Below are 23640 nucleotides of genomic sequence, written 5' to 3' on the forward strand. Positions count from 1 at the left end.
TGCCCTCTCCCATCCCCGGGATCCCTGCAGTGTGGCAGCAGTGGCTGCAAGCAGTCGTGGCTGCCACACAAGCAAAAAAGCAAGATCAAGGGAGCATTCACTCCCTTGAGCTGGTTTTGATGGCTGGCTAATTAGGCGGGTTTGCCGCCTGGGTGCCCTTAGTCCGCTTTGGCATGCTTGTGTGGATAGCCTCTCTGCCTACTCACATTATCTGGATATGCTGAAAGGCATGTATAAGCTTCTCGGGGCTTATACTAGCTTTTGCTTATATTGATCTATGTTTTTGTTGGTTATTGATTCACCAATGAATCACTCACAAGACTGGAAAATATATTTCTGTCTATTTAGTTCTGTAAAAGAAAATCAATAAAAATAATTTTAAAATGTTTCATTTCAAAATCTGAATATGGTATTTCACAGCATCTGAAACCAATATCTGATATGCAACGGTACTTAGTATTTAATAGGACATAGCTGGTACATAATAGTATGCCACAGTAGTGACCTTCAGGGATCTCCTAACATACCAAGGGACCTCTGTATGTCTGCCACAGAATCCCTCTTTGTTATAGAGGATTCTGGAGTATTTGGGGTGCCCACTTAAGTTTCCAAGGTGCCGTGTTGCAACTCACCCATAACAAATTGAAAGCAAATTGATTGTCTTGGAGCACATTAACACATTCCCTGTAGCTGTATATTTGTAATGATCAAAAGCGGGGGTGAATACAGAATCCCTTCTCTAGCTGTGAGGAGTCCTGGGTAGTGCATTCATCCACGTTTTAATATGAGCAGGTTCCCTCTTCCAAGGGAATATTCTGGGAGGGTAAAGTGGAAAAACCCTCCCTGGAAGAAAGGCTTGAGCAGTCTTAGGCCTTCAAGAGTGTGTGACTAGGGCAGGACCCAATAAGGAGTGACACTCTATAACAACAACAAGAAGGATTTATTAATAATTGGATGGTAAGAAAAACTATAGCGGCATCAACAATTGCTGCTTCCATTTAAGTAAAACCCTCCCCCCAGGAGCTACAAGAACCATGCAGTCAGATCCAAGCACTTTTTTTAAAAAGGGAAAAATAAATTCCCTGATGCATCTAGCTAAAATGGTCCCTATCCTTCCTTATTTCCAGGGAAAGAAATAAGGAATTTCCAGCCCAAGGCTGTTACTCTCCCCTTTCTTTGCAGTAGCTGCTGATCAGACCTCACTCAGAGACCTGCAGGGGAAAACTGAACACACCCAACCCCCCTACTCTATAGGCTGATGTCCAGTAAACCCTGACCCTCACTCTGGATTGGGCCACAGGTATTTGATTCTCCTGGGCTTTCTTCCTTATTTGGAGAAGCCCGCCCTCCAAGCAGTCACTCTAATTGAGGCCTAGTCCTTCCTCAAGCCTGACTATCACTTGAGTATAGCAGAGGAAGATCAACAGTGGTGGCCAAGCCACCTTTCAGCTGTGTTTTTCCCATTGAAGAGTCCTGGATAAGCATCCAAAGAATCCAGAGTTCTGTTGGTATTTCATTTTTAGCTCTATAACTCCAGTATCTTATTTTTAGCTCTATTAGATGGTCAATATTATGCAATAGTATTGACATGGAATGGTATGTTTAAATGACATAATTTGATAGATACCTGAAATAGTAACTAGGATCTGAAGCACTGTGTAGATAATTATCACTTTACAGTTGACAGCTTATAAGATTTTCTATCTGAAGCCTGCCAAAATTAAAACAATCAAGAGATGTCAACAAGTCTAAAGCATTCAGATTTGCAGTTCAAGATTTCACATTCAAAATCTAAAACACTGGGTTTGAAATGTCTCAGCACTGGGAAATGAATTTAATTATGGTTAAATCACCATTTGGGTTTTGTCCTCCACCATGAACTTACTGTTGGCGTTTTGCAAGCCCCTCTTTCAGCCTCATGTTGTGGTCCAGGCCTGATTTATATACTAAATATGCTCATTAGCTAGCATACAAAATTAGGCCTGTCTCATAGTGTCACCAAGTGACCAAGTTCTTTTATATAGTGACCATGTAGGATCTGGGCGCAAGGAAGAAAGAAGATCAAACCAATCCTAAATGATTCAATGGGCTTTATTGAGTATAAAAGAATAACAACATCAATCTAACTGAGCAGAAAGCAGAACATTCTATCAGTATTACTAACAGTATTTCAACCCTAGCCAGCACCAATATTCACCCAGTGTTCCTAACTAACATTTGTGTGTGTATTAAATCTTCCTAGAGCCTAATACAATTCAGATATAGACGGAAAAAGCGGGGGGGGGGATAAGGAAGGCTGAGGGCTGGCATGGTTTGGGGGGATCAGGAATTAGTAGAGGGACGAGGGGAAAGGAGAAGAAGGGGAAAGGATGGAGGGATCCAAGGCTTGTAGAGGCAGCATATTACTAGGATCAGAGGCTTGAGAACGGTGGATCTTTCAGCTGAAGGAGCGAGGCTTTAGCTGGAGACAGGAGCTTTTGGATCAAGCATGCAGTTTGCTCAGAGCACGGCTGAGAGTCAGAGCATCATGGCTGGGGCAGTCTTGACTTCTCACTGCGCAGTGGAAGTCACAGACAGTTCCTGTCCATGGACAGAGTTCCTGCCTCTAGCCCCGTGGCTTGGGCAGCAAACTCTTGGATTACTCATGAGAAAGTCTTGCTTGTAGGCAGAAGATTGCGTGTAGGCACAAGACTGCGAGTTCTCTGTCCAGTAAGTCTGTTCTTTATAGTTGTATTTTCCTTTGATATATTTAGTATATAAATCAGGCCTGGACCACAACACTCACCACAGTCCCCGTGTTGCAATGTGGGGCTAATACTGGCCTGTGTTACAGGCCATGCTTATAACTGACCTCTAATGCAGTGCTTACTTCTGTGACATGAATGTGAAATAGTCTGAAGAACATTCAGAAAGCACAGTGTAACTGGTACCTGTTATTGGATCCTGTATTTGTCTTACATTAGCTTCACCAGCTTTTTACTGGCAGAACTCCTCTGCTTTCAGCAGCTGCTTGATGAGCAGAAATGTGCCAGATGAAGCTTTTTCTAGCATGCGGATTCAGTGAGGGGATTTGTGCTTGTGAAAAACTGACTGGTTAAGAATCATTTGTGTGTTTATATATAGCTTGGTCTGGGGGTTTAGTGAATTAAGTATGGCAACTGTTGTCAGGGCCTTGGATGGACAGTAAGAGTTCTATTGATGTGCTGTAGAGTCATTTGGAAGTTAACTGTCAAGCAGAAACTGGGAGAAAGGGACTCAGTCTGAACATAAGAACATCCCTTCTGGATCAGGCCCAAGGCCTGTCTAGTTCAGCTTCCTGCTTCACACAGTGGCCCACCGAGTGCCTTTGAGAAGCCACAAGGAAAGGGTGATGGCATTCTGCTGTTGCTCCCCTGCTACTGGTATTTAGAGGCATCTTGCCTCTGAGTCTGGAGGGAGCCTATAGCCACCAGACTCGGAGGTGCACCTAGGTACTTTTGGGACCTGGACCTAAAGGATTTTGGAGGCCCCTCCCCCCCGTATTTTAAATGCTTTTTTAATGCAACCACACCACCTGGGGCAGACTAAAAAGGATTTGGAGGTCCCCAGGGGGTTGGAGGCCCTTGACCTCGGCCCCGAAGTCCAGGGATAAGAGCGCTTCTGACCAGACTAGTAGCCATTGATAGGCCTGATAGACTGAAGACTAGCAAACTTTGAAGCATGTCTTTCGCGGAAAGGATCAGCTTTTGTTATTGTTGTGTTTTGTATAATAATAAATCCTCTTATTCATTATACTACATGGACTCTGTCCATTGCAGTAACATCTCAAAAATGGACACAGAGTATTTCAATTGCAATCTGTTCAACTTCTTGTCCACAAAGACAGCTAGCTTTTATCATCTCCCTTTTCTCCTGCAGTCAACTCCATGCAGTTGAACAGCCGAGAGCCAGTGTGATGTAGTGGTTAGAGTCTTGGATTGGATGGTGGAGACCAGGGTTCAAATCATGAGCTCAGTCATGAAGCTCATTGGGTGATCTTTGGCCAGTCACTCTCTCTCATCTTAACTGCTTCACAGGATAATTGTGAGGATGAGAGTGGAAAGGAAGAACCATGTACAGCAGCCTAAGCTCCTTAGAGGACAGGCACAAATTAAACTATACAATTTAAATAATACAATGTAGATAACACAACACAGAGATATATGTATACATTACATATGCATATTTTATTGATTTTCAGTCACCTCAGAAGACAATTTAGATCAATGTAACCAACAACAATCACTGCATACCCTTGCAGATTATACAAGGAGCAACCCGTCAAAGTCAAAATCAAATGTTTATTTTCTGTCATAGACCAGATGTGAGGCCCTTTTTCTTCCGTGGAGTGTGTGTGCCATGCATAAGGAATTGTGGAAAGTTTCATTCCAAGCAGTCCAATGTGTCTTTCCTTTTCATTGTGTCTTTTCCTTTTAATATATAGAGAGAGTCATTACTTTAAAAGGTGGCCCTTTGAAGGTCTGCTGCAGGGACTGGATTTGAGAGTCCGCAAAGAAGGCTTTCAGCTGGGACATGCAAGGAAAGGAACAGGTGTTCCTGAAAATGCAGGCTTCCTTTGGATGTGTCCAAAACAATGGTAGGAGTGTTGTGCTGCCTCAACAGCATCATGGGTTTGGTATGCATGCAAGGTTAATATTAATCTAGGTTAATATTGTTAGACTTCCTATTGGTGTATGTAACTCTATAAGAATGACTTAGTCTGTGTTATTAGATGAACTAGAAGCCATGCTGATCATGCAAGCAGAGAACAGCTAGTACAGGTTATTGATAATCTGTGTATAGAGAATAGCTTAGTAGGGCTGTCTCAGTCTGAGAGCCAATGAATGCACTGGCTCCTCCTTAGCCTTAGCCTCTCTCCTTCTTCCTGCTGATTCTACCAGTGGTGGGGAAAATGCCCTCTCTGGGAAAGAGGGAAAGAGACTTTAATCCTCATCTGAACCTGGCTGAATACAATGGTATTTTTGCCTAATGTTTAATATCTAAGCATCATCAATCCAAATGAACTCATCAGCAAACTCTGAGGAAATAGCATCTATGATACGTGAGTTATCTTTTTGCTTGTTAGACAATAAAAACCATTTAAGCTTCTTGGATGTTATCTCATCTGAGTAATACTGCATGAAATCATCTGATGTTCAAAACATGCATTTCCAGACCGGGCTTTTAGCTCAGAATGGAGGGTGTGTGTTCGCACATCAACTAGATTCGTGCTGAAGTGCATGTGAGATATTGGGGAGCACGTCACACACAATTCGGGTTTTTCATTGTGCATTAGAGTCTAGCCCGATTTATGTCTGGGGTTTAAAAATCCATTTTTTTGCATTGTTTCTTTTGGGCAAATTTGAACTCACAGTAAAGCTTCGCAGTAAACCCATGAAGCCTTCTGTCCGCAAAAGCTCTAGGAGGAGCACAGAGTGCTTCTCTCACAAAATTCTTCAGGATGGGGCTTGGAGCTATTCTAGTTGTCTGTGAAGAGCACAGTCTGTGCTACTTGCCACTCTTCCACCACATCATTTGTGGTGCAGTGGAGCATCTCTTTGCTGTCACAGTCTACCACCCTTCATCTGTGGTTAGGATTAGGCCCACATTGCGAGGGGAGGGCATAAGGAGGAGGATGGGGGTCTCACCAAAGGTACACAAAACCTGGCCCTGACTATGGGAATAGGTATTTCAGTAAATTATTTCACAGTGGAAAAACAGGTTGCTTACCTGTCACTGATGATCTGGGAGTGGTTCATTGTCATTAATGATAATTGGGTTACTGCCACTGTGCAGGGACCTCTTGGATAGATTGAATAGCTCCTCATGGCACCCCTCCCTGCTCTTCACAAGCTCATCATGACCGTTACTGTATTTCCAGCAGTTGGGCACCTTTTAGTCCAGTTTCTGGAAGATTGCCATGACGATCATCAATTCAAAGGGTAATTCTTTTGGGTTTTTTGTACATGCTACTGCAGAGAGGAGGCATGGGAGGGTCTCATGAATGACAATGGATCACTCCCAGATCATCAGTTACAGGTAAGCAGCCTGTTTATCTGGATTATAATCCGTTGGCATTCATGATAATTGGATGTTTAGCCAGCTTCTCTATATGAAGTGGTGCAGTAGCATCATTGCAGCACCCTCTTCAAAACACTTTCCCAAAAACTAGCCTCTGTAGCAGTTCGCACATCAATGGCATAGTATTTCATAAATGGCAACTGTGAGGACCATGTAGCAGTGGCACTGATGTCCCTAGTTCAATGAGCTTTGATGGTTTTTGGCAGCTGCAAGTCTTTCAACTTATAGGTGCGGAATATCAGCTCAGCCAGCCAATGCGATAGCCTTTGACAAGATATCTTGTAACCCATGGACTCCCCCTTAAATGAAATAAACAGGTTTTTTGTTTTTTTAAAAAAAACTTCTAATTCTCTGCAGATAATACAAAAGGCACCTGCGGACATCCAAGGAGTGGAGTGACATTTCCAATCTGCTTGAAGGATTTTGAAAAAAGGTTGGCAGAACAATATCTTGATTTAGATGAAAATCAGACACTATCTTCAAGCTGAAGTGTGCGTCCAAACGCATAACTACTCTGGGTAAAAATGTGTGTAGGGCACATCTATATGATGTACTGTCAGTTCACTGATTCTACGTACCATGGTAGTTGCCACTAAAAAGGAGGTCTTTAGTGGTAATAACTTTAAGGATGACGAATGTAATGGCTCAAAAGGTCAGTGGTAATCCATTGTGTGGGCGAAAGTGGTTGAAATGGTACTCCCTGTAAAAGGTTGTCTTCTACCATCCATCATCTCTGTGACTTTAGGACAGCCAGAGGAATAACTAAAAACATATTCTGACTGTCCACATTCGGGTGGAACACCTGTAAAAACCACAGCTGAAGCAGATGCATTCTTAAGCGAGGATGCTGAGTGGCATGGTGACATTAGGCCCAACAGTCTCTGTATATTCTTTGATATTTGCTTTGGGTTCTTTGTGAAATCAGAAATCAATTTCCATATCTGAACCCATCATTCTCTTGGTACGCATGCTCTTTTTTTCCTGAACATCTAGCTCTGAACCAATGTACGATATTCTCTTGGTTGGTTCCAGGTGTGACTTCTTCCAGTTGACTTGGACTCCGAGATCTGCGAGCAGAGTCAAGACATAGTGGATCTGTGAAAGTAACCTTTCTCTGTCTTGACCAACCAGAAGACAATTGGCTAGAGAAGGAAATACTATCATACCCCGAGTGTGCAGGTATGAAATGATTACCGCCATGCACTTCATAAAAACCCTTGGTGCGTTGGATAACCCAAAGGGTAATACTTTGTACTGGTATACTGAGTCTCCCACCATGAACCAAAGATACTTCTAATGACTTTTTTGAATCCCAGTATGGAAATATGCATTCTTCAGGTCCAATGTTGCAAGCCACTCCTCTTTGGCAAGGAGTAGAAGAATGCCCTGCAATGTTATCATTCAAAACTTGTGCATATCTATGTACTGATTCAGGCTTCATAGATCCATAATCATCTGGATTCCCCCATCGTGCCTGGGTATCTGAAAATAGTGAGAGTAGAATCCTGTCATTCTGTCTGTCCATTGAACCAGGGCAATTCCCCCTGCACCAAAAGAGCCTGTACTTCCTCCGACAGCAAAGATGGAGAAGCGTGTTTTATGCCCGAGAACTTTGGCAAAGTTATGAATCTATTGCATAACCAGTGGTGATAATCCTGAGTGCCCACTGGTCAGATGTTATGTATCGCCATGCCAAATCATACCATGCCAGTTTGATGGTCTTGGCAATTGCAGAGCTGCTGGAATTCATTCTGAGAGGCTGTGGAGATGGTAGCAGTGGACTTTCCAGTTGATCAAAGAGACTGCTTTGCAGAATTTTTGTTGGGTCTTTTGTTCTGGTTCTTAGATTTTGTGCCAAAATTTCTATGTTGGTAAGGCTTGTATTGTTTTCTGAAATCCTTTCATTCTTGATTCTTAAATGTGGTGTGTAGTCACCCATAAGGACGGAAGCGTGATGATGCTTGAGTTATGGTTGTTGCAGTTGAAAAGCTCTTTGCAGTGTGTTTTGACTTTTAAAATGACTCCATAGTGGAATCTGTTGTTTCACTGAACAAGCCCTTGCCGTCCAACGGCAGGCTCTCTTCTCTGTCCTTCATACCCTCATGGAGGCTTGTTGATCTCAACCGTGTATGCCTTCTGATAGTGACAGCAGTACCCATAGCACGTGATTCTAACTCTGCAAGATGTTTAATGTGCTTAACTGTTGTCTGGTTACCACTTCTGGTTTTTGAAGAACCTCATTATATCGCTTCATTAAATCTTCAGGAAAAAGTGTTTCAGCCTCTCTCTGCAAAGTGTCTCACATACAATGGTTATATCTTACCATGCAGGCTACATAATTTGCCATTCATATAGAAAGGCTGGCAGTTGTCTAGATCTTATGGCTAAGGACATCCATTTTCCTGCCTTCCTTATCTGATGGAGTCGTATGTCTGCGGCCTGATTTTCAGGCATCAGCACAATCTATAACTAGGGAGTAAGGAGTAGGGTGTTTCAAGAAGTATGCCGTATCTCCTTCTTGAACTCTGTACAGCCCTTCTAAATGCTTTGATGTAGGAGTGGAGCTCTGTAGTACCTCCCATGCAGACTGTGCCGCTTTTGTTACAGTGCTATGCTTTCGCATAGGCAGCACCACAGGCTGTGAGAATTGGCCACGGACATCATATTCTAAACTAGATTTTCTAAATCAGTAACTGGTTTGTTGATCTCAAGGCCCAAGACCTCAGCCATCTCAATCAACTGTAAATTGTACGCTTTGAGCTCCTCATTCGGGGATGTGGAGGGCTTAGGTGGTACATCGGAAGGTGGATCAGGAGGGTCTTCTGGAACATTAGAGTTTCCATCAGAATCTGTTGTGCCATCCAGTCTGGCTCTGAGCCCCAGGAGGTAAATCACCCTGAGGAGGATGTACACAGATAGCACAGTAGTCAGAGGATTTACAGGCAACATCATAGTTGAGGTTTTCACTGTTATCTCATGCTGGGTAGTTGGCAACACAGTAGCAGGCAAAGTTTGTTGTAGGTGCACCACAGTTTGTGTGGGCACTGAAGGCATTTGAAAGATTGGTGTAGTAGTCTGTGCCATATGTGGGACATTCAATGCTGAACTATGTGGTTGCAGTAGAATATTATATTGATTTGGCACAGGCTGGAAGGCCTGTCCCAAAGGAGGTCACCGTTGTAGAAGAAGCAGGTTGGTCCTTAAGCTGAGCCTTCCACAATTGATAGTCATTATAATCATAAGCAATGGCAGGTGATAGAGTACGCCTAAATCTGCAGCCATGGACTAGCTCTCTGAGGCAAAAATCCGTGTCTGAACCAAAGAAGGGTTCTGCGCAGATTGAGATGAAATCGTAGTGAATCCTGAAGCTGTAGTAGCAGCGATAGGTATAACAGTGTACTTAGCTGTTCCATTGGTTTGTGGCTTATTGGCACTGAAGCCAACTGGTGACATCATAAGTGTTTTGGGGACAGGCAATGACAATTCCTTGATGTCAGGGTCGACATCACTTCCCCGACTGAGAAATCCATGAAATGTCAAACCTGAAAGGCTGTTGTTTGATGAATCTAGAACAGACAATAAAGTCTTTGCTGTGGTTGGGTCCAATGATGCCTCATCCCCAAAATTCATCAAAGATGATTGAAGGAGACCTTATTGGAGTATGTAGAGGTTACAGCAAATGAGCTCTTTGAGGCGTCGGTACGTTGCTAATGGAGAGCATGGCAGTCTTCGTGATATCGAGTAACTTCTGATGTCCTTCAATGTCAATGCTGAATGTCCGTTTCTCAGATTTGTGTCAATGCTTTTTGGCTGGCACTGGAGAGTCCAGTTTAGAGGCTCTCTTTTTAGCCTTGTGGTACTTCCCACGGCCCTTCTTCAGATCCTTTGATAAACCCTTTGGGCGCATAAAGATCTCTTCCAACTCCGAAGTGGAAGTTGATGGCAAAGGCAAGGTTTTTAGACTGCGCGTGCCCAGATCCTGCCTGCAAGGCCTTCCGCATCAATGTCGAGCTCAATGCCGAGACTGGCTGCAGAGTCAGTGGGAAAAAGGCCTCATCATAAATTGCCATGCAGAGGCGCAAAGTGCGATTCTTCAAAGTTTGCTTTGAAAATGAGCTACAGATTTTACAAGCTGTTGAGCTACGCTGTTCTCCAAGGCAAAGTAAACAAGAATCACGGCCATCTGTAGAGGGAAGGTTAGCCCTGTATTTCAAGCACTGTTTGAAGGTTGTTCTCTTCTTCATTTTCTTCTCAATTAAAAAAAGAAAAAGGATAGAAACAGAAAAGCCGATGTCCAACCATGCAAAGAATAGTAATAGGCAGTCCAAAGTCAATACACAGTAATGTATTGGGGCAAGAGAGTGTGCATGAGGCTCGGGGCAATCACCCCACTCCAAGGGCCTGCATGGCAATCTAGTCAAGACTATGAAGAAAAAGAACAGGAGATGTGCAGGCATGCCAATATAGACTGCTGCCAAAAGGGAGGTTTTGAGGATCAGCACATCCTCCCAGGGAGGAGACATACTAGAACAGTGCTTGCATTTTATTTTATTACTGGTAGAATGACAGCAAAGGGTGCTTCATTGCACCATAGATGATGTTGGCAAGAACATAGCCAGAAGCACACACTGCCTCTCCTCCACACATATTGGCTCCAGCCCTCTTCCCCAAGAATATTTGGGAGATATGCACTTTGGGCACATGATTTGCTAAGGCCGAAGATTAGCTTCCCTCACTACTCTCCGAAAAACATGGATGAATGTCCATAGTTCAGTGCTTAAATTGTTCCAGATGAAAAAAGAAAAAATCAGAGCTGATGAATAGAAGACATCTGAAAGGAATGGTTGGACTTGGAAATCTCCAAACTAGTTTACAGATTGGACTGGGGGGGATTTGCTCATGGAAGCATCCAATAATGCAAGCAAGCACCATTCCATTTCCAGAAAATAGGGTCTTCCAAAGGTGACAGGCCAGCACATAAATGAGGCGGCCTTCACTGCTAATCCTGAGATTGCAGTGAAGGTTCACTCAAGACAATCAAACTTCCCATTAGTTTAATAGCTCTATATTTACATCCAAGACATGCAATGATAACTCACTGTTGGAGGCTCATTTGGAGGGGGTTGCAGTTCAGGCAAAGATCAGAGTCCAGCACATGAATTCTTGAAGGTTATGGATTGTGGGAAGTTGATTGTTAAGTGAAAGAATCTGTGGCTTTGCTAACCATGAAACCAGAGTGAGCAGTCAAAATCTCCTTGGACACATTAATAACACAGATACATCAGTATGGGTTAGTTTCTGGTTATAAGATTAACAGAGAAAAAACTCAGATTATGACATGGAATCTTTCTGAAGAGGAAATAGAATATTTCTCTAAAGTTTTAAGATTACAAGTAATGAAGAAGCCAATAAAATATTTAGGGATTAATCTTACAAGGAGCAATAAAGATTTGTTTAAAAATAATTATGTTCCAATTTGGAAATCAACCACGGCTGACTTGGACAGATGGAAGAAACTGACTCTGTCTTAGCTTGGAAAGATCTCGGCGGTAAAAATGAATATATTGCCTAAGATGAATTTTCTCTTTCAAATGATCCCAATAAAGATAGACGATAAGACATTAAATAAATGGCAGAGTCAGCTCAATTCATTTATTTGGAATTATAAAAACCCTAGAATACGATTTAAGGTGATGCAAGGTTCTAAAGAAAGAGGGGGTCTTGGAGTTCCTAATTTGAAACTTTATTATCACACCAGTAGTTTGACTTGGATTTCAAATTGGAGTTTATTTCCTTATGATAGTCTCACCCGAGTGGAGAACTTTGGCCTTACTAGAGGATTACATAATTATTTGTGGATTTCCGGTTCGAGAAAAGATATGGATATTCAACATCATTCGATTCGACACAGTCTTCTTTATGTTTGGGATAAATATCAGAAAAGAATAAATCCTAGATTATCACCTCTGGCTTCAATTTTAAACCTTACTTTCATGAAGAAGAATTTTCTCCTGCGTATAAAATTTGGAGAGACAATTTATATTCTTTGCAAAGTCTGGCCCAATATTTAACTTCTGATAAATCAACTTCTGGACATTTAATTCAACAACCATCTTGGTTCCAATAAGCCCGGATTAGTTCGATAGTCTGGAAGGATCTACGGTTACAAGGTGGGAAATTTAGAGATCTGACTGACTTTGAAGAATTAATCAACCTACATACTGATCATTTGTTAGGAAGAATTTACAAATTGTTGCTGAAGTATGAGACAGAGAGAGAGCAGATTAAAGAATGCATGATTAAATGGATGCAGAACTTCAACAGATCGATCGATATTTCTGACTGGGAATACCAATGGGGAAAGAATATTAAATTTACTCTGTGCACCAATTTACGAGAAAATTGGTACAAAGTGTTTTTCAGGTGGTACAAAATAGATGGCTCCTTCTCTAAGAGATGCTGGAAATGTAATTCACATTTAGGCTCATTTTATCATGTGTGGTGGACCTGTGATAAAGCTCAAAAGTTTTGGAAATAAATTCATATGAAAATTGAACAAATTCTAGAGGTTAAGATTCCCTTTCTTCCAGAAATTTTCCTTTTAAGTATGATGAAATCTTAAATCCCTGCTAAATTAAATGAGTTGTTTTTGTATATGATTACTGTGGCTACGATCATATATGCTGCTAATTGGCGTGTTTCAGAAATTCCCTCTTTAAATGAATGATTCCTGAAAGTGTGGGATTATGCTTCAATTTCAAAAGTCTCAGCTTATGTGCATGGCGTATTCACTGAGTCATTCATGTCTGTTTTGGAACCTTTTATAAATTACAATATCCGTAAGGTCAAACTTTGCTCCCATTTTCTGGATTTGACTTATAGTGTTTTTGAGATGTTTAAGAGTCTGAAATTTCTTTTTCTTGTTATTTTGTTTTTGATGTCTTTTCTGATCTTTACTGATGTAATTAATTAAAAAAAATGTTTCTCATTATGATGTTATTGCTTTATACTATTTCTGTGGCAATTTGCTTTTCTTTTTCGGCTTACTTGTTGTTTACTTCTTCTTTTTTTAAAAAAGAATAAAGTCTGGGATACTGACTAAGAACAAAGGGCAGAACTGCTTGCTCTGGATTGGTTGAGAGAGGAAGCTCTCCAGGTGAATTATTGTTTATATAACCAACTCCATGGTATACACTATACAGTATAGACTAAAGCTCTAGACAACTACATACACTTGTGTCTAAACCACCCAACAATAGTACAAAGTATTCCTTACAGGCCAATACATAACCACATAACTTCCCTAGTCTGCCTGCATTCTAAACCCATGATGCCCTTGTGGCGCAACACTTCCTGTCTGGAATTAATAAAACCCACTATCTATCTAGACTAAGTATAAACTATTTTAGCTCTGTCAGACAATTAATTACATTACAACTGGCTTTCTTCTTTGTGGACAGGAACAATACAACTTTGGTGATCTGTATGGTGAAGGTTCTCACTTGGTGGTCTTCACCTTGAACTTGCACACTTTGCTGTCCTCATTGGGGAAGGCTTTAGTGACAACTCCCATAGGCCAGGTTCTGCGACCAGTTTCTTTGCCTTGAAGCAGAACAACATTGTCTTCCTTGATGTTGGTCTTGCTGGCTTACCATTTGCTTCAGGTCTGTAAACAGATGAGGTGCCCTTGTCTCCTCTGTCATTTGTAGAGGTCTTTTGTGTCAAACTACCCTAGTAGTGCTGTCCTTGACTCCCGCCATGGGAGACTCCAGCTTGAGTTTGGGACAAACCCTTTTGCGACTCTTGTGTGGCTGAAACACATTCTGAGGCATGACATTTGTCTCATCTCTGGAACTTCAGTAGCAAAGGTGCATGTATCACTGGCTTGGTCCTCATGGCCGGTGTCCACCACAACTGAGCCAAGGTCAAGTCTTTGGGCATAAGAGGCATTGTAGGGACTGTTGCGTGACTTATGTATCTTGAGGGCTTCGGGGACATTCCTCCACAGTTCGATCAGGATTTGTGCATTTGCTGTGAGAGCAGGCAGATATTTGGCAATGGGTTTCAAGTGAGGATGGTGCAAGGCAGCTTCTGGCATGGACATCTCATGTCTGTTGTCTGGTAGCTGATCACACTCTATCAGTGTGCGAAGAGGTATCTGGACTTTGCAGTTGATGTGCTCTACTACATAGCCACTTACTCGCCTACCTAAGGCTGTAAACGTCTTGAGGGAGTATGGGTGCTGGCTCCCCTGAAGATCAAACACCTTGAAGAACTCTGGTCATGCCAATGATTGCTCTGTTCGCCTAGCATAGTGTACATCTTCACTGCTCTCTCCAACTGTCCCTTGGGGAACACATTGACTAGGAAGATCTTGGTACAGATGGTGAGCCCTTTGGGGACATGGGACCATCTTCTTTATATATAATTTTTCTATGTAAAACACTTTGAGAACTTTGGTTGAAGAGCAGTATATAAATATTCATCGTCGTCATAGTAGTAGTAGAGCTGGGCTGTTACTATAGGCTGGAATTGAATTGCCGCTGGGGGAAGGAACTGCTATGTCATTCTCAGACTCAGGAACTCATGTGAGCTGCTGTCATTTTGCCTTTCTTGAGACAGGCGTATTCCTTTTGGACTCTTTAGTGCAGCATCACCTCTTGTTTTCTTGGCCTACTCAGTGAGGAGGTCTGGAACCTTCACTCTAATTGGACTGTTTCCTGGAGTGTCAGGCTGCAACACTTGCATTCCTGTGGTGTGGGTTGTGCTGAAGTCCCATGCTTCTTCTTGAGTTTGAAGGTTTGAGGTTGGTGTCCCATTGATGTAGATGTCCTTGATGCACTGCACGCTTTGTTCTTGAACTTGGGATTGCAAGCCTTGCAACTCAATGGTGTGGGACATGCTACAGTCCTTTGTGTCATCTTCTTCCTTGGTCGGCTGGCTAGTGACCACCACCACCATAGACTCTAGCTGGCTCTCCATGTTTTCAAGGTGGTCTATTGGCACCAAGGCCTCATCTGTGTTGGCTCTAATTAGGAAGTTGGGGTGGTCCCATGTGATTTTCAGATATCTGAAACAATGTTCATGTGCTTCATGTACTTAACCCTGCTAACTAGGCAAAGAGGCACCTTTTAAAGGTGGTGATTCTCTTTATTTAGCAGGGGGAGAGAAATGGGCCCTTTCCAACCCAGCTCAGTACCTCCAGTAACTGTTGCTGGTGTCTATCTTATATTTCTTTTTAGATTGTGAGCCCTTCGAGGACAGGGATCCATCTTATTTATTTGTTTGTTTATTATTTCTCCATTTAAATCGCTTTGAAAACATTTTTGTTGAAAAGCAGTATATAAATGTTGTTGTTGTTATTGTTGTTGGTGTTGCTGATTGGCTTCTCTCTTCCTCTGATGTGACAGGACTGCATTCACTTACTGCAGTATGCATTCTATATAGCTTTTGATTGCATTTACCTTTTTATGCACTTGGCCTTTTCCTTTTCCTATTAGCTGTCTTTTTATTTTCTCTCTCCAGCTCTAGAGGTGGTTGGAGATGAATGGTACAGATATAGCAGGTGCTGGGGTTCATGTCCCTCTTAAAGTTTGGCTGCGTATGCGTTTTCACCACTGGATGAAGCAGCTGGGTGAGTTTGCTCTAGAGTTCCTTCTTTCTTTATAACTTTAGGCTGTACTTCCATAACTGCTAATGAAGTAGCTGGAACTTGCCTTCACATATGTTAATTTATCCAGTTCTCTTCAGCCTTGGCTTGGCTCAGTTACTATGGATTTGTAACCTGAGCTGCCCAGTGGGCTCATGGTAACTGCATTGTTGTGCTATGGAAAGGCTGGAGATTGTAATGAATGGATTGTGGTTGGATTTCTAGAGCTTCTTATAGGTTTTCCGAGCTCTCTGTTAGATCAGGCCTGATTTTGCCAGCCAGACTGATGGACACCCTGACTCTCCTTATAGAAAAGAAATCCCATTGCCCGAGTTGCTTGCTCATGGCAGATGGGAATAGGACTTAGTTTTTTAGAAGAGCTCCTCCTCATCTAGGTTTTCCACAACTATATCATCTAGAAGAGAAGAGAAGAGAAGAGAAGAGAAGAGAAGAGAAGATCAATCCTGCATTATTTTACGCAGGAAGGGGCAGGGAAGATGCATCATATACACTGCAAGCATGGAGGAGATCCTTATGGGTTGGGTTCCTCATTGGGTCCCCACCAGAAGCAGCAGTGACTCGTTCCATCCATGCCATTTGGCCACAGGGGCTTTCTCAGAAAGGGCCTCTTTGTCCCAGGCAGGGTTGATGTTTGGGGCCCCCTGGGACTTCTTTCTCAGATATGTGTGAGCACAGAGGGGGGGCCTTCAATTCCTCGGGGAGCAACTACGGCTTCCACTGAGAGCCTTTGGAGTGAAGAGGAATTCCCTTAGGCTCATACTGTGCTTCCCAGGATGTTGCTCTACCCGCTGTGTTCCCTCAAATATGGGTGTTACCTTCATGTGTCCTTTACTAGGGAGCAAATATCCCCACCTAGGAATATCCCCACCCTTTCCCGGACCCATTGGTGGGGGAAAAAAAAGAGAACTTTGCCGGTCTGCTTTTTACACTCAACCCAGGGCACACCACCACCCCTGCAAAATGTTTCCTTCCCGGCGCTGTGATGGGGTGCCCTACTTAAGTTGCCACTTGGAGTGTTTGTGCTTGTGAACATACATGACTGTTGCTCTCTTCTTGGGGAGAAAAGCACTTTGTGCCCATCCTGTCATCCTGTGCCTTCTCCCTACAGCTTGCTAATTTGAGGGGAGCAAGGGATAGAGTGGGAATCAGGGATGCCCACATAAGACTGAACAGCTTGACAGGCTGACAGTTCGAGGATGGGAAGTGTCGGCATCCCTGCAGTCTGACAACTCCATAGCTGCATAGCTGATAGGAGGAGTGGGCTAGTTTTTCAAGAGGCTGCCAGTGAGAAGCGCTGAGAGTATTGAGCTGCTGTGTGCCTGGGCGTGTCTGCGCCTCCTCCTCTATGACAGGGGTTTAGGGATTAGTGTGAAACGACAGTTATAGCTGCGCCAGCAGTCAGACGTAACACTTCAGTGGCAAAACCTTAGTTGTCATCTGCGAACCTTATAGGTAACCAAATTGGAGTTTGGCAAAGAAAACCGGAGTTGGCTTTCGGGCCATAACAGTGGTTTCGTGCGTTCGAGCATAATGGAGTTACAACCTCAGGCAGATTTAACTGCAGTTAGCCGTTACATCTGTATACAGCCGAAGAGAACAAAAGGCTTGGGGTTTTCTGAGTGAGGAACTTCCAGGGATTTCCAGAGCATGAGGGAGGGCATGCTAATAATTGGTTAATTAGAGCCAAGGAAATCATGCAGACAGGTCAGCATTCTCTGGTATAAGTACAAAGGTAGCAGGACTCCACATATGCCAACTCAATCAGTGGCTGGGAATTGCTCTGATTGCACTGGGGTGTGGTTGGTCCATTTGAACATCTCCATTCTCCCAAGACCATTACTTGCCAGACTGCCAGTTTAGCCTCATAAAAAACATATCGGGGTACAGAGTGCAGTTCCCATCTTTCCTGTGCTCAATATTGGGAAAGAAAAGGCACTTTACTCAGTACCCTGGTGCTAATGCACAATATCCCTGACTACATTATGGTCTTGGTTGCCTGCAATGGTGGTCAGTGAAATGTGAAATGACGGCCAGTCTTATTATTTAAAGTGCTTCCAGTGTGTGTGTGTGTGTGTGTGTGTGTGTGTGTGTGTGTGTGTGTGTGAGAGAGAGAGAGAGAGAGAGAGAGAGAGAGAGAGAGAGAGAGAGAGAGAGAATATGTTCTGGAATTTACCCTCCATCTTGGCACAGCTAACTGCTGCATGAACTGGTAGTTTCATTCAAAGTGTTTGTTCAAAGCTCTGCTTCATGCAGTATTTGCTGTGCCAAGATAGAGGCTAAATTCTGTAGCATAGCGTAGTGTGTGTGTGTGTGAGAGAGAGAGAGAGAGAAAGAGAGAGAGAGAGAGAGAGAGATGCATACTCTGGCAGCATTTTGAATGGTAAGACTGTGAATCTGGCACACATGTTTAGTGACTACTTTTCTCCCTGCCATTCATTATCAGATACTGAGCTAAATACGATAAAATAGGTTAATCCTCATTCAGTGTTTGTATTAGGACCTCAGGATCATCTTTCATGCCTTCAATGTACATTTGATCATTAGAGGTATAGAAAGATGGGTTTGTGACCCGTGTGTTGACCGCATGGTGACTTGCCTGCCTGGTGCGAAAGTTGCAGACATCACACAGGATCTAGATAGGCTCTTAGGCAGTGCTGGGAAGGAGACAGCTGTCGTGGTGCATGTTGGCACCAACGATGTGAGGAAATGTTGTCAGAAGGTCCTGGAAGCCAAATTTAGTCTGATAGGTAGCATATTGAAGTCCAGGACCCCCAAGGTAGCATTCTTAGAAATGCTACCTGTTCCATGCGCAGGTACAGTGAGACAGGCAGAGCTGAGGGGTTTCAGTGCGTGGATGAGACGTTGGTGCCAGGAGGAGGGGTTTAGATTTGTTAGACACTGGGATACATTTTGGGGCAAGCAAGGCCTGTACAAAAGGGACGGGCTGCACTTGAACCAAGATGGAACCAGACTGCTGGCGCTTAAATTCAAAAAGGTTGCAGAGCAGCTTTTAAAATGACGCCTGGGGAATAGCTGACAGGAGCTGGGCAGTATCCGGTTCGGCAAATGCTATCTTTTTAAAGTGTGAGGGTGCAAAGGATTCAGATAAAACAGAAGGGGACAGAGCAGAACTACATAAAGAGCAGACAGAAGGCTGTGCCAGCTAGTCAAAGAGTCAAAAGAAAGATAGCAGGCCCCAGGGAAGAGATCCAGCGTGTAGATGTTTATATGCCAATGCCAGAAGCCTCTGAGCCAAGATGGGTGAGCTGGAGTGCTTGGTTGCTAACACAGAAATAGATATAGTGGGCATAACAGAAACATGGTGGAACAGTGAGAACCAGTGGGACAGTGTTATCCCTGGATATAAACTCTATAGAAAGGACAGGGAGGGATGCCTTGGAGGTGGAGTAGCACTGTATGTTAAAGAAGGGATAGACTCTAACAAGGTAGAAAACCTAAGAGGACTAGAGTCCTCCACAGAAACCCTGTGGGTGACAACACAAGGCCTGAATGGAAATGTGCTACTGGGGACATGCTATCGCCCTCTGGATCAAAACACTGACAGTGACTGGGAGTTGCAGGAGAAAATCAGGGAGGCTTCAAGGAAAGGCAGGGCAGTAATAATGGGTGACTTCAATTACCCACACATAGACTGGGTAAATTCACAGTTGGGTAATGACAAAGAGATCAAATTTTTAGATACGCCGAATAACTGTGCCCTAGAACAGTTGGTCTAGGAACCAACCAGAGAGAAGGTGACCTTGGACTTAATCCTGAGTGGCACCCAGGACCTGGTCTGTGATGTCAGTGTCATGGACCCTTTCGGGAACAGTGTGATCAAATAGTGTGATCAAATTCAGCATACATGCGGGGAGAAAATCAGCAAGGAAGTCTAACACAGACATTTTGAATTTCAGAAGATGAAAATTCTCCAAAATGAGGCGTGTGGTAAAAAGAAACCTGAAAGGGAAAATCAGGAGAGTCACTTCGCTCCAGAATGCATGGAGCTTACTCAAAACCACTATACTAGAAGCCCAGTTAGACTGTATACCCAAAAGGAGGAAAGGTACCACTAAGTCCAGGATGATGCCAGCATGGCTAACAGGTAACATCAAGGAAGCCATAAAAGGGAAGAAGACTTCCTTCAGAAATTGGAACACCTGCCCAAAGGGTGCAAAGTTCTTTATTTGCGACCCAAGATCATCATAACATAACATAAACAAAACATATCATAACATAGAAAGATACAATTGGGAAAAGGAAATATGTAAATATATAGATAAATATCCACAAATAAATAATCAGTAAAATTTTAAAATTAATCAAAGGAAATCTCGCTGCCATAACAATACTGCAATAGAACAGAATTTGGCCACCTTAAAGGTGACATCTAAAGTTCTATTCGCAAGAAGATAGGAAACATAAAAATTTCCTGAGCAACCTGGGAAGTCAGAAGAGGAATGCCTGCCCAAATGAAGAGAACAGAAAAGAACACAAACTCTGGCAAAAGAAATGCAAGGTGACAATAAGGGAGGCAAAAAGAGAGTTTGAGGAACATTTAACTAAAAGCAGCAAGGGGAATAACAAAAACTTCTTTAAATTCATCAGATGCAGGAAACCTGCCAGGGAGGAGGTTGGACCATTAGCCAATGAGGGAGTGAAAGGGATTATTAAGGAGGATAAGGAGGTTGCAGAGAAGCTAAATGAGTTCTTTGCGTTTGTCTTCACGGCAGAGGATACTGAGCATATACCTGTTCAATAAACAGGCTCTTCCGGGATGGAGGCTAAAGAACTGAGTCAGAGAGAAGTGACAAGAGATGCAGTACATCTGAATGTGGAACTGCAAGCAGTATCCCCTGGAACCAGAGTTGAAGGAGGAAGCTCCTCCCTCAGTTCTGGCGTGATTGGTTGTGCAGGCTGTCCTTCAGTCAAGAACGAAGCCCACACAACCAGCTCCCCCTCCTCTCTGCAGTCTTGCTGACTGCAGAAAGGATGCTCTCCATTATATCTGAATTTGGATGGGGCGAGCGGAGAGAGGGGTGCATGGAACTACATTACATGCAAATGCAGCCTATTTGTGTTCCCTTCAATGACCAGGATAAGTGGAAGGTCAGATTTATTAACTCTGTTTCTTGTAGCTGTTTTTATGGTGAAATTTTATGTATCTGTGTGGAGCATGGGACTTTGAAGATCCTCACCTCACACATCCCACATAGCTTTATATACCTCCAACATGCCCTCCTGACTCTTTAAATTAAATTAAATAATCTTACCCCTTTCCCCCTTCTAGGTGACTAAAGGCTTTCGTTGTGGTAGAACCAAAACTCAAGACTTCTTTGAGCTTTAAATAACAGTTATTATTTATTAAAAGGCATGCTAAGATTACTTATGAAATTAAGAAAATGTTTAAAAACAAATAATACTACATTTCTTTTGTGGAGTAGTATTGTTTAGTAAGGGAATGATATAGATTAGCTGAGATAGTTCAACACACTGTCCCAGCCTAAGATCAGATTAACCCTTTATTGGAGATCCCCCGACAAGCCATGGGCTGCCGCAAGAGTTCAGGCCAATACTCAGGATCCTACCCTCCCAGTGGGGCCAGTGGCGGTCCCTCCCGGCCATGAAACGCTGGGAGCATCTGCCTGGCCCCCACAGGATAGCAGTGCACTCTTGCTTGAATACGGCAAGTCATCGCAGGATCAGTGACAACCCATGTGAAATCTCAGCCTGAGTCATCCTGAGACTTGCCCCACCTGGGAAGGGTTATATATACACCAGAGCTGACCAGTGATGAGGGGCCAGTTCAGGAGAAGGAGCTCTGTGACTCCTTTGGAGAGCTGGTGGCAGCAGTTCCTGGGGGTAGTCTGTGAAAGAAGCAGATTTCCAGACAGTAGAATAGTGTTCCGCCAGTGGCCATAATTCTGAGGTGGTCTGGAACCCTCTACACAGGAGGAGATGCTACTTGCTACTCCAGTGAAACTCACTTCTGCTGTTGTAAAGGTCTGTTGTCCCTTTAAATGCTTCAGGCCTCTGCTGCCTCACATTTGGCTGTTGGCATGGAACCTTCCTGCATTGAAGGTTCCACATTTTTGGCCACCCAAACTAATGGCTTCCAGATGTCCTGGAGTTTTCCTTCTGGTCCTTTCCCCAAGCTCCTGAACTCCAGCTACAACAACTCTTCTGTGTGAGTTGTCTTCCAGAAGGCTAAGGCCTTTAGCCGCTAGGAGAGTCCTAGAGTGCTGTCAATCCATTGCTTCTTATTTCTCCAAAGTCAGGTAGAGATTCCCCGTGGTGGCAGATTTGCCTATTTCACAATGCCAGGCTGAACCCAGGAAATTTGAATGAGAGTAAAAATCTGTCCCCAGTCCTGGAGTTTCCACAGTCTGCCCACCTGACTATGCCTCAAAATCTCATTTAGATGTGTTAAAGGCTTCCCTGGAGAGGAGGAGCTTGCTGTGCAAAACTTCTGTTCTTAACCAGAGAGAATGGGGTCCCCATGCAAATGGGACCCTGTGTTTTTTGGCTAGCTCAACTCATGAGTATGCAGTCTAATGGAAGACCAAAGGCTGGGGAGTGTTAGTTCCCTGGCAGCAAGTCACCACAGGTGCAGGAGTGTAGTTTGGTCTCCACGGGCTGCTTTGCCAGGGTGAGCCCTTGCAAGAGCATCCTTGGTCACAGCAGGCCAGACCCCAGGATCCTTTGCCTCCCTCATATTCAAACCCTCTCCTAGGAAGTCATCATGTTTTGTTTTGGGTTTTTTTACACATTTTATATCCTGCTCTTCCTCCAAGGAGCCCAGAGCGGTGTACTACATACTTAAGTTTCTTCTCACAACAACCCTGTGAAGTAGGTCAGGCTGAGAGAGAAGTGACTGGCCCAGAGTCACCCAGCGAGTCTCATGGCTGAATGGGGATTTGAACTCGGGTCTCCCCGGTCCTAGTACAGCACTCGAACCACTACACCACGCTCTAACAGAAAAATAGTGACCCTCAGTATCTCCCACTGCCAGAAATTGTGCTTGTGCAAGATTGTTTTGTTGCTGGGCTCTTATGAGGTACAATCTTATGAGGTGCAATGGGCTTTTATGAGATGGTGCAATCACTGTCAGAAGAAGGGCTTTAATGGCAAGGCATTTAAAGGATTTAAATGCCCTTTCACTTCTGAGGGCATGATCACACTTGGCATGCCCCCTCGAAGATCATAGCCAATGGTGGCCACCCTGGAGATGTCTTGACTCCTTGCCCAGAGTCTGGCAACGTGAGTGCTATGGTGCTTACTGTGATGTGGCCTCAGCGGACTAGGAAGAAGGAGGGCTCCCCTGCCCTGAATATGGAGGTTGCCAGACTGCAGTTGGATGAATGTCTACAATGTGATTCGTGGTTAGAAAAGTTAACCGCAGGTTTGGCAACCTCTGGTTTCACATTACGTGTGAATTCGGCTGATGTCTCCACCCGGCAGCAAATGATGACATCATTATCCTGCATCACAGCTGGCGACAACAGCACTTAAGAGGACCCATGGAGGCCAAGCAGGCAGATGCCTTATAGTGGCGTGGCAGCAGCAACACTTTACGCAGGGCCTGCAGAGGTTGGGTGGGCGGGTGGCAGCAAGGAAAAATGGTGGGGCTAAGGAGTCCAGGCGAGTGGGCAGCTGGTTTATGGCAGCGGTGGGGCAGAATCAGGTGAGTTGAGGCCAGTAGGAGCAGGGTTGTGGCAGTGGCAGCAGGGGCCCAAAAGCTTGAACACAGGTTACTGCTAGCCTTGATATGTCACTGGTAGCTTGGGAGATACTGATGGCTCCCAGACTTACCTTTAAGTAGCTCTCCAGCTGTTAGGATATGCTTCTCCCTTCCTTTTATTTCCCCATGA

At 43.8% G+C, this 23640-nt stretch overlaps 1 long non-coding RNA gene across 2 annotated transcripts; it reads left to right on the plus strand.

Annotated features, from left to right (window-relative positions):
- The first annotated feature begins 1393 nt into the window (after positions 1 to 1393).
- LOC128326678 (uncharacterized) lies at positions 1394 to 15735 on the plus strand. 2 transcript variants are annotated; one of them, XR_008308191.1, is made up of 5 exons: positions 1394 to 1596; positions 4463 to 4615; positions 6457 to 6532; positions 7132 to 7278; positions 15625 to 15735. It is a non-coding gene; the product is annotated as an uncharacterized LOC128326678 (long non-coding RNA). The 2 variants fall into 2 exon arrangements; XR_008308190.1 differs by lacking the exon at positions 15625 to 15735 and having other exon boundaries at positions 7132 to 13090.
- The last annotated feature ends 7905 nt before the right edge of the window (positions 15736 to 23640 follow it).

Source organism: Hemicordylus capensis, chromosome 5 (genome assembly GCF_027244095.1).
Source record: "Hemicordylus capensis ecotype Gifberg chromosome 5, rHemCap1.1.pri, whole genome shotgun sequence".
Lineage (NCBI taxonomy): Eukaryota > Metazoa > Chordata > Lepidosauria > Squamata > Cordylidae > Hemicordylus > Hemicordylus capensis.